Source organism: Equus asinus, chromosome 3 (genome assembly GCF_041296235.1).
Source record: "Equus asinus isolate D_3611 breed Donkey chromosome 3, EquAss-T2T_v2, whole genome shotgun sequence".
NCBI lineage: Eukaryota > Metazoa > Chordata > Mammalia > Perissodactyla > Equidae > Equus > Equus asinus.
In genome coordinates, this window is record NC_091792.1 from 78,669,985 (window position 1) to 78,681,599 (window position 11,615).

An 11,615-nucleotide genomic window follows, 5' to 3' on the forward strand; every position below is an offset into this window, starting at 1 on the left:
GTCAGCCTCCTTTGGGTATATCAGGCAAGCCCTAGGGTGGTCTCCCTCCGCCCCTCCTCGGTGGACTCAGGGAGTGGGCCAGGAGAGGGCTTCTCTCAGCCCTTCTTGTCAGGTATCTCCCAAGGGGAGCACCCTAGGCGGAAGGAATGCGGGCTTTCCTCAGTCCAGAGTGGAGGATGGGAACCGCTGATAGGAGAGCATGCCTGTGGGTTTCCCCTTCGTTCCCTGGGTGGCATGCCTGTGCTGCCACACTCCTTTGGCAAGCCTTTCTCAGCCTTCTGACTTGACACAGCCTTTCCAACTCCTGAGGAAGAAAGGTTCATTTGTGATGAGAGGCTGTGTTTTTTCCAGCAATAAGTGAGGATGGGGATGAACCAGCTGGCACAGGGAGTCTTGCTGCCCTTCTGGGTCAGTTGGGAGCAAACAGGGCCAGAAAACCTCTTCCAAGGAGGAAAGCAGCTACCTGAGCAGAGAGGGGAAAGGGTCATGAGAAGCCCTGAAGGAAGTGGGAACCCCAGCTCCCTGGCAGCTGCACGGGGCCTCCGCCAGAGGGCGCCCCCACCCCGCCAGATCCCCCCCACCCAGTGCGGGGCTCCCAGTGAGGCCAGAGGCCGGATTCCTCCCCCCACCTCTCCCTCCCACCCGTGCATGCACAGTGGGAGGAATGGTCCTCAGGCCAGGGAGCAGGGCTCCCACAGTCGTGAGAGTCAGTCAGAACCCTAGGTCAGATCGGGGAGGTAGAGAGGCCATGGGTGCACCTGCCCTCCTCTCCTCAGGTCCCCAAGATTCTGGATGCCCACGTGGCAGCCCACGAAGCCAACGTCCAGCCGTCCCTACAGGTTTTTCTCCCACCGCTGCCCTACAAGGCGCAGGGAAGGCCAGACAGGGTGCTGAAAGGCAGTTTCCAGGCGTCATCCGTGGCCTCCAACCTGGATCTGGGTGCAGGAGGATAGCATCCGACGGGGAAGGCGGGGCGTGACACAATCCCTGCGAAAGATCCCCGAGGGCTGCTCCTGGTGAGGATGATGCTGGCCACCACCCATCTCGACCCTGAGGCGGCTCCCTCCCCTAGACTTGGCCAGAGGTGGCCCGTTCCATAAGGCCACCACCCAGGGATCTCTGACTCTCCCAGGGAAGCCCAGGCAACTGTGGAACGCCCCCATCACCGCAGGCATCCCTCAGGCCAAGGCCAAGACTAAGTCTGGCATCCTCCCTGGGGAGCCCAGGCAGGGCACTAAGGACCCGGGTGTGGCGGGCAGCAGCTCCCAGGTCGGGCACACCAGAATTCCAGCAGCTTCTACCTCTGATAGAGCTGATGACCCTTCACCGAAAACTTTCTGGACCCAGGGCTCTTTCCTTCCTAGCAGTCCCATGGACACCGTCTTGGCTCAAGGGGCTGCGTTGGCTGGCCCTCTTTGGGAAAGTCGGCAAGTTATAGGGTTCTCCTCTCCCTCTGCCCCAGAGTGGCATGTGGGTGGGTCCTCCCAGTGCAAGCACTTACCTGGGGGGATGCCCCATCCGTTACGTAGGTGGCCAGTCTGCTGTGCCGCTCTTCTTTGCAAGGAGCTCCAGGCCTTCTGACAGACTAGGCACAGTCTTCCCTCCTCCTGGGGTAGAAATGTTCAAAGGTGAACTAGGGTCCACCTTTCCTTCTCCTGTTTCTCACCTCCCCTTCTGACCTTCGGCTCAGGTGGCTGCTGGCTTTCTCACGGGGGAGGCCTTCTGACCCTGTTTTCCAACAACGACTAGGGGAGGACACCCAGGCTGTCTCTCTGCCAGCTGGCTCATTCCAGGCCTCAGTGACTGGTAGAAAAATCACAGCCCCACATCACAAATGAACCCTTTGACTCCAGGAGGAGGAAAGGCCCTGTCTATTCAGAAGTCCCAGAATGCCTTGCTCAGTAGTGTGCAAGGCAGACAGGCCACCTAGGGAGCAAACCAGGAGCCCTCCATGCAAGCTCTTCCCTCAGCAGGACTCACCCTCAGCTCCAGGAGTCAGACAAGCCTGATGTCCTGCTGCCTGGGGCACTACCCTTGCCAGAAATCCTAGAATAAGGGTGGAGAGACACCTTCTCCTGGCTCTTTCCCTGAGTGCACAGCCACAGGGCACAGGGGGAGGTGCACTCTGGCTTGCCTGCTTTCCTTCAGCTGTGTTTCACATCCCCTTCCCCCGTTCTGCTCAGGTCACTGCTGCCTCCTTGGAAGAGATTTTCCAGCCCTGTTTGCTCACATCTGACCCAGAAGGGCAGCAAGACTCTCCCTGTGCCAGCTGGTTCATCCCCATCCTCACTTATTGCTGGAAAAAACACAGCCTCTCATCACGAATGAACCTTTCTTCCCCAGGAGTTGGAAAGGCTGTGTCAAGTCAGAAGGCTGAGAAAGGCTTGCCAAAGGAGTGTGGCAGCACAGGCATGCCACCCAGGGAACGAAGGGGAAACCCACAGGCATGCTCTCCTATCAGCGGTTCCCATCCTCCACTCTGGACTGAGGAAAGCCCGCGTTGCTGCTGCCTAGGGTGCTCCCCTTGGGAGATACCTGACAAGAAGGGCTGAGAGAAGCCCTCTCCTGGCCCACTCCCTGAGTCTACCGAGGAGGGGCGGAGGGAGACCACCCTAGGGCTTGCCTGATATACCCAAAGGAGGCTGACTGTCCCACTCATTTGGGCCAAGACTCTGTCAGTGGGGCAAGGACAGAGAAAAGGGCCCTGAGTCCTGAAGGTTTTCTGGGAGGTGTCATTGCCCCTGTTTTGGGAGGAAGCTCCTGTGCATGTCATGTGCCTGACATGGGAGGTAGCACCAGCTTCATCCGGGTCCTTGCCGACCATGTCCTTCCTCCTGAGGGAGGTTGATTGTCTCGGCAGTGGTGGGGAGAAGGATGTGAGTGGTGAGATAGGCCTTCCATCATTTCCTGTGTTGCCCTGGGAGGAGCTGGGTACCCCAGGTTTTGGGACCAGGGAACGGGCTGCCTCTGGCCTGGTCTTGGAAGGACTGTCTTGTGGTCCAGAGATTGTCAGTTGCCATGACCATACACTGGAATGGGACTCAGGGATCCTCACCACCCATGCCTCAGTGGATTTCATCCTGCCTCATGCCCCCCTTCCCCATGAAACCAGGTCTGGTTCAGAGGCCACAGATGTGACCTGGGGACCCAGCTTTCACCGCTCTATTGGGCCTATGCTGAGATATTATTGGCAGTGTTGAGAGAAAGGGTGGGGGGGGTGGCAGTGGCTGCTTTGGTGGGGTGTGGAGGTGGCTGTAATCCAGACACCTGGCATCTTGGGAATCTGAGGAGAGTGTCATGGACCACTCACACCATCCCCAAGTCCCTGACCTTTCCCAAAGTTCCTGCTGACTCTCACCCCTTTAGGAGCCCTCTTGCCTTTATTTAAGCCCATCACTCCAACTACACACGCCTTGTGACTGGTGCCTGTGGCCTCGCAGTGACCCTCACGATGGCTGAGTATCGGGTCAGCAGGGCTCTGATGGTGTGGGGCACACTCTTCCAGTGATCATTTGCCAGTGAAGGCAGTGGTCCCCATTTCCCTCAGCTGTGCCTCACATCCCCTTCTACTTTTCCAAGGGCCCATTTGCATTGTTTGGCAGTGGTGGTTTTCTCACCCTCTTTGCCTGCAACAGACCGCAGAGTCAGTCAAGCTGTCCCTCTGCCTGATGGTTCATTCCAGGCCTCATTTGTTCTTCTGACAGACACTGCCTCTCATCACAAATGAATCTTTTGACACCCAGAGAGGGAAAGACTTCGTCAAGTCACAAGGCCGAGAACAGCTTGCCAAAGGAGTGTGACCACACAAGGCAGACACCCTAGGGAACAGACAGGGAACTCATCAGGCATGCCCTTCCATCAGCAGGTACTGCCCTCAACTCTGGAGTCAGGAAAGCCATGCTCTCCTGTTCCCTAAGGCACTAACCTTGTGAGAAATCTGTGACTGTGAGCTGATACTGGCCCTCCCCTGGCCCTCTCCGTGAGTGCATACATGCGGGGCAGTAGGAGAGGAGCACCCTGCAGCTTGCCTGCTTTGTCCAAAGGAGGCCAGCTGTCCCAGCCACCTGGGTCAAGTGATAAATGTCAGTTATAAAACCCAGTGGGGGCTATGACAGATGCAGCTGTGGGATGGGGAGATAGTATTATCCTGTGGGCTTGAGGCTTGGTCATCAGCCATGCTGAAAGGTCAGAGGGGCCTGAGACTTTTTTGCGTGGTGAAACTGACATGTAAAGCAGAGGAAAGTTGCGGCTGATTTGGGGAAGTTGGTTGAGCACCCTTGAGGACCCCTGCGGTGGGAGAACCTGGGCATGGAAGACTGTGTAAATAGGCTGCACTGGGAAGCACTGTGATAAGAAGAGGTGTCTCTGATCACTGATCTGAGAGGTGACATATCCAGGTAAAGCTAGAGTCTGGGGGCCACCCCTCAAGACCACCGGGTTTAGGAATTTGAGATTCAGAGACAGGCAGAGCTAAGTTCAAGTTCTGGCTCTGTCATTTTCTAGCCTCATGATTTTGTCATTTTAATCAAGCTTTCTGAACCTAGCTCATGTCACTTATAAAATGAATAACTTGTCTATAACTAGCAGGGTTATGGTAGAGGTTAAAGAAGCAAATACATGTAAATCCCCATCGCAGGGTTTCAATTAAAGCTACGAGAAATGTTTTCTCTTTTTGGGACCTCCAGGGTCAAAGTGTTTTAAGCCATCCTTGTTCCTGACACATTATCAGTATTTGACCTTGCAGTAGTTAATGATTAATATTGATTTAGGGCCAGCCCCGTGGCCAGGTGGTTAAGTTTGTGTGCTCCACTTCAGTGACCCAGGATTTCACCGGTTTGGATCCTGGACACGGAGATGGCACTGCTCATCAAGCCATGCTGAGGTGGCGTCCCACATAGCACAAGCAAAGGCACCCACCACTAGAACATACAACTACATACTGGGGGGCTTTGGGGAGAAGAAGAAGATTGGCAACAGATGTTAGCTCCAGTGCCAATCTTTTAAAAAAATATTGATTTAGGTGGTACTTTACAGTTTACAAATATATATGTATATACGTAAATTGTGAGGTGAAGAATGTTTCTGCCAATGCTAATGACTAAGACGGAACTCTAGCTAGCATTTCACTAAGATATCTGCAGGAGTCAACTCAATTCCCCCAAATTAAACTCCTGCACTCTCTGTTTGCTCCGCCTGTCCGCCCTGTGGGGACTATGGGACACGACTAGACTTGTGATGTGTGTACTCCTGCTTCTTCCCTGGGTGAGAGGGGTTAGTGCCTGACTTGTGTAATGAGAGTCACTGACATGAGTCCTTAGATTGTTCCACTCACCACTAAAAAGATACTACAGGGGCCGGCCCGGTGGCGCAGAGGTTAAGTTCGCACATTCTGCTTTGACAGCCCAGGGTTTGCTGGTTTGGATCCCGGGTGCGGACAGGGCACTGCTTGGCAAGCCATGCTGTGGGAGGTGTCCCACATATTAACTAGATGAAGGTGGTCATGGATGTTAGCTCAGGGCCAGTCTTCCTCAGCAAAAAGAGGAGGATTGGCAGCAGATGTTAGCTCAGGGCTAATCATCCTAAAAAAAAAAAAAAGAGAGAGATACCACAGGAGCCTGGCCACATGTCCGAGGCCATGTTAAGCAGAGCTAGGGCTGAATTTCTGATGTTATCTGAATCCCACATGTGGAGGAGCCAAGGGGACTGAAGGCAGGTGCATCCAGAGAGTGGTGGCAGGGCACAGCAGGGAGGGTGGGGGCTCTAAAGGGCTGGGGTGGTGTTGGAGAAGCAATCGGGTGCACCTAACCAAGAATTATTAACCCATAAATTCCAGAGTGGTGTGCTGCTGTGGAGACAAGAATCCCCATGTGACAATTGTGAGGGTTTCCTAGGATATGGTTTTAATCCTAGGAATTAAAAATTAAATAACAACTATGAACAGGAGGTCTAATTAAAGTCTAAAACTATTATTATTTGGCAAGGGCTGCCTTAACCAAATGCTACAAACTGGGCTTAAATAACAGAAATGTATTTTCTCGCAATTCTGGAGGCTGAAAGTTGATCAAGATGTCAGCAGGGTTGGTTTCTCCAGAGACCTCTCTCCTTGGCTTGCAGACAGCTGCCTTCTCACCACGTCCTCACATGGTCTTTCCTCTGTGTGTCTTCCTCTTCTTACAAGGACACCAGTCTTATGGTTAGGGCCCCACCCAGAGGACCTCATTTAATGTTCATTAGCTCTTTAAAGACTCTGTCTCTAAATACAGACACAGTGGGGCTTGGCACTTCAACATGTGAGTTAGGGGGACACAGTCCAGCCCATAACACCCCCGATGCTCATTTTGTTATCTGTAAAATGGGGATATTGCTATCTTCCTATGTGCGAAGTCACCAAAGCCTTCTTACTTTTGACCCTGGGAGGGGAGAGGGTCTCCCTGCTGGTCTTCATTCACAGGGCATTCCTGTGGGTTGGGCTGGGTGGGGGCCACTCCCAGGTGAATGTTCAGGGGTTCGTGCCTGGTGTATCCAGCGATACTCCCTACCTATGTGGTCTCTCTTTTGTTTTAAAGACTGGATTCTCATGACTTCCTTCGTTTTCATCAGCTTTATCTGCTTAGTTTTCAAACTGTTCCTGGATGAGACACAGAGGAGGACGGGTGGCAGCTGAGCTCCTGACAATGACACAACAGGTGAGAAGGGACTTGCTCTCATTCCTGGATTGATCCCTCTTTTGCCAAGTGGTCGGGTTTCTCCTTCGGGCCTGGATCCTCTAAACACCCTGGGAAATATTGGTGTCCATTATGTTCACCACCCTGTTAGGCGTGCAGCAGGTGAGGGATGGGTGTGGAAATAATCTTCCCAGCATTCACACTCACTTGCTCTAGTCTCCATTGAGGCTGTGTCTTCACAGAAGAGATGGGAAAGTTTTTCTTCTCATCCAGTGGCTCAGTGGAGAAATAATTCCCTCACTTACCATGTTAGTAGCTGCAGTGGCCTTACATATGTGTGAACACAGGCAATAGAGATGAGTGAGGGCAGAAGCTCCTAGACCAGTGGGGAGGTAGGTGTTTCAGCAGGTGAGTCCAGTGTCACAAGAGCTGGAGTGGAGGCTGTGCAGCCTGGAGGTGGGGGAAGAGGATAGGATGAGAGAGAGCGATGAGGAACCACTTATTTATGTCCCTCAATTTTGACATATTAAAGTTTTTATAAGCTATAGTGTACAGAGGAAAGACCATGTGAGGATGTGGTGAGAAGACCAACTCTTCATTTCACAGTTTACATATATAACAGCATTTGTAATCTGTAAAGTACCAACTAAATCAATATTTTTTTTTAAGATTGGCACCTGAGCTAACATCTGTTGCCAATCTTCTTTTTTTTTCTTTTTCTTTTCTCCCCAAAGCCCCCCAGTAAATAGTTGCAGCCTGGAGGTGGGGGGAGAGGATAGGACCAGAGACAGCAATGAGGAACCACTTATGTATGTTTCTCAATTTTGAACATATTAAAGTTTTTATAGACTATACTTGAACATTTTGATAGTACCAAAAAAAGATAAAATTCTCTTAACAAAGACAACTCAATTTCCCTCTCTTACTAACCTTGGTTCAAGTTTGAAAGCCAAATGCAATATATGCATAATATTGTTTTCTTAATTATGATTGTGTGCTCTGGAGAAGGAGTGGAGTAGAAAGAATAAAATGCAATGGCAGATTAGGAAGCTCCAAGCTCTCAATTTGTGGTAACATCAAACAAACAAACAAACAAACTTGAATCAGCTGGGGGTGACAGCTTAGGGGACCAAGAAGTGGCAGCGATGGTCTCCTGAAATTTTTTTTACTACCACCACTGCTGGGCCCCAGCAGGAGGACCAACTGGCCCTTGGGGAGTGTGTGAGTGTATGTGTTGTGTGTGTCTTTCCCCTGCCTGCTGGGTAACCCTGGACCTAATGAGAGCTCATGCCTCCCATGAGAGCAGTGGATATCAGTAGGCCAGTGGGGCCTGAAGCATCAGTCATCTTGTTTCTCCAGAGTGGAGGGCACTCAAAGTTTGTAAGATGGGGTCCAGGTGCAAAGGGATGCTGCCCCCTTGGCTCATCCCTGCCATGTGACAGGAATATCCTTCCCTTGGGAAAGCAGCCTGAGTCTCCTGCAGAGCAGGACTGCACTGGCCCAGAGATCAGGACTGCCAGCCCCAGGTCTTGGAGGGTTGGGACAGCCCACTGAATCTCCAGGGGCTCTGGTATATGGAAGAGGCCAATGACCTAGAGGCTTGGGGTCCCACCCACCCTGGTTGGCCCCAGGTCAGGGTGGAGCAGCGAGACTGAGGGGCTGGGATACCAGCACCTGCCTGGCTCTGGGGCGGACAGGGGCAAAGAAGTGGGGATGGGCTCCTCCTTGTTTCTGAGGACACTCTGGTTTCTGCTCCTGATGCCAGAATCTTCTCCTTCTCTTTCTACCTCTCTGGATGCTCCTCCGCAGGAATGTTTGCCAGCAGAGCCTCATCTGCCTGGGTTTTAATAATTGAAGTGCTCCCATGCTCAACTCAGGGCCGTAATCTTTTATCTCTATGCTTTCATTGTTTTAAATAACCTCTGGGTGATCCAATCCATTCTGAAGGCATTCATTACCACCTTAGTGCTTATGCACCCCAGATTTATCTCCACCCAGAATCAGACATACAACTGCCTGGTTGATCTTCTGGCTTGGGTGTTGCCTGAACATTACATTCCAAGAATGATCTGACACTAAAAGTTTGTTCAGCGTCATCTGGGCCGTGCCCCAGGCTTCCCCGCTGAGTGGACTGTATCCCTGTTCACCTGGTGACCTCACTCTTTCCAAACTCCAGAAGTGTGTCCTCATCCTGTATCTCCCCAAATCACACACAATCCATTGCCCGGTCCTGCCCAGTCCTCCTCTGGTATGTGTCTCCCAACACCTCTCTCCACTTCCACCCACTGTTCAACTAACCCCCAACCCTATGTTTAGCCATTTGCTCTTTGAAGGACATTGTGTGGTTTCCAGCTTGGAGCAGTGATGAACAGAGCTGCTGGCATCATTCATGTCTAGGATTTGGCATGAACATCAGTGTTGTGGGCCCAAGGGTGGGGTCCTCCAGATCACAGTCAGGTTTGATACTTCACCTCCTAGAAGGACTCGTGGGACTGCTCAAAGTTGGCTGACTTCCTGGAGGTTTCTTTGGTTTTCAGGTTCCTTTTGGAATCAGGGTTGGGAATACAGCAACTCTTTTGTCTTTAGATTCCTTCAGGGCTCAGGGCTAGGACTCCAGAGACTTTCTTGGGTTTTCAGAGGACATTTCGGAAATGGGATCCCAGTCATCTAAATGTTCTGAGGGAAATCCTCCTTCAGGGATGCCAGCCGGGTTATGTTTAAGAACTGTGGGCCTCTATATGTGCACTTTTAACTAAGTGGGATGAACTGACCAAAAGCAGTTCAGAATTGCAATGGCCATCATGGAGAACTTTCAATCTCCCCAAACTAGCTTTTCTTAAAATCATATTGGAAGACCATGGCTCTAAAATGAAGCAAAACAAATGGTAAGTGTATTTTCACTGGATACCCACAAAGCTCTAAAATTGCCTCACTACTAGACATCTTGTCTAAATTCACCAAAACAACTAAAAAGCTGAGGGAAAACAAAAAGGTTTCTTAAGCCTCCTGCTCCCTTCCCCCTTTCTCTGTCTCAGGCACCATCTTGTCTTCCCAGACTCCAGTCTCAGGCTCCACCCCAGATGCCACCTTCCGCTCTTCCTCTCTGCAAAAACCTGCCCCTTTAAAATCAGACCTCTGAGGATTCAAAAGCTTAACTCCTTATTGCTATTTCTAAGTTAACTGGAACAATAAAAACTAGAAGGAAAAGTTTAAATATCAACTACCCTAGACTTTTGATGATAGACAAAATGACTCCAAAAGTAGCTCTAAAATGATGCAAATAAAAACCTTCAGTAAGAGACTTCAGCCGTCTCTGAACAGCTAAACTTCACCTTAGTCCATCTGCCAGAAATACAGCTTGGATCCGATTATTCTTTTGAGACATGTCTAAAGTTCTTTAAATGAAAGCTATGAGATCTTTCTTTGTGTCTGTCTATGTGTCTATGTATGCATGTTATAGAGATGTGATATTTTTCTACCTCCAAATGATGTTACTAGAATTGACTTGTAAAAAGCTCAATTTAATTGGCTTGAAATTAACTACTTATAAATTAAGTATTCCTAAATCTCAGAAATATAAAAGAAACTAACTCAAATGCTTTTCAAGTTTATGTGATCTAGAATTAATCTTTAGTAAATAAAAGCTGGCTGAAGGTTGTTGGTGTAAATAAAAAGTAGGCATATCTTCAGAGTCATTAGTTGGGTGTAATGCAAACGTGCAACTTTTCTCTCTGCCTGGGTTCACGAGTCATGTAGGCTCATGCTGTCTCTGTCTGCTACAAAACTTGTCAGCAAGAAAGTAACAAGATGATGGTTGGCTGTTTAATGTCTACTCCAAGCATGATTGCTAAAGCAAGTAATTAAAATAAATGTAAATGAGATCAAAGTTTATACTAAGTTAAACTAAATAATGGCTACTCATCGAATCCCTAAATCATTTTCCAAACTAAACAAAATACCAAAACATTAATTACCGAAGATAAGTTTATCTCATTTTGGCTTCCTGTGGCAGAAAACTAAAGATATTTGAGTCTATTAGTGAACAAGTTCTATGCCATGCTGAGAAATTTTCCACAGAAAAAAAGGCAATGTTTCTAGAAATTTATAAAAGGTATTTTAGGTTTGCTAAGCCACAAAATGCTAATATAGTTCACAATTTCTTATTTCTTAATTTTTACCAGGAATTGGGGACTCTAAGGGTTAAGAATTCTAATATATGTAACTAAAGCTACAAGAAATAAAAAGGGAAACACCCCTGTATGCAAGGGAAGTAGCATGTGTTTTCGGTAAAAGAAGGTATAAGGATTGGAAATGCATTTTATTGAGCAAAAAGAAAGTAATTTTGTCTTAAAAAGAAGCTGGTTATTTTGGAATGGGAAAGAGGGAATCATAGGACAAAATCTAAATGTAAAAAGAAAGCTGTAGAAGGTTTATGGAAAAGAATCTTGTGAAAAGAATTTTAATGTGTGGTCAGGCTGGGTAAGATTAAAATGAATTTATTAAAATGAGCTTTAATACTAAAATAAGGTGATGCAAAATTAAAACTTGGCCTTCTTTTCTATGGAAAGGACAAGGTTTTCTTGGGCTATTGGTCTGCTCGTGATAACAGATTTGGAAAGCTTCTTTGCCTTTAAGTAATATGCCTACAAAACAGAGATTTTATGTTTTATCAAAATGATTTCTTGTGCTTTTTAAAATTAGGTCTCTACTTTCTTAGGAAAACTCAATCTTCTTAGGGTTGAAGTTGAGTTTTGCTTATCACCACGCGACTTTTTTATTTGCCTTTGAAACCTGTTCTGTTACTTTGGTCAAATAGATACTTAAATATTATTTTATACTGATGTGTGATCCTATTTGGTCAAGCGTCCAAACCTTTTGCTATTTTGACAAGCTTCCCAAAATATTCAAATTCTAAATGAAGTTTTTTTCAACCTGGATATAATTTTGGGA

General features: G+C 48.6%; 1 long non-coding RNA gene across 2 annotated transcripts; it reads right to left on the reverse strand.

Annotated features, from left to right (window-relative positions):
- Nucleotides 1-314: 314 nt before the first annotated feature.
- On the reverse strand, nt 315-1,694 carry LOC139044976 (uncharacterized). 2 transcript variants are annotated; one of them, XR_011502462.1, is made up of 3 exons: nt 1,502-1,694; nt 759-987; nt 315-459 (listed from the first exon to the last, which is right to left on the reverse strand). It is a non-coding gene; the product is annotated as an uncharacterized lncRNA (long non-coding RNA). The 2 variants fall into 2 exon arrangements; XR_011502461.1 differs by having other exon boundaries at nt 315-463.
- Nucleotides 1,695-11,615: the final 9,921 nt, after the last annotated feature.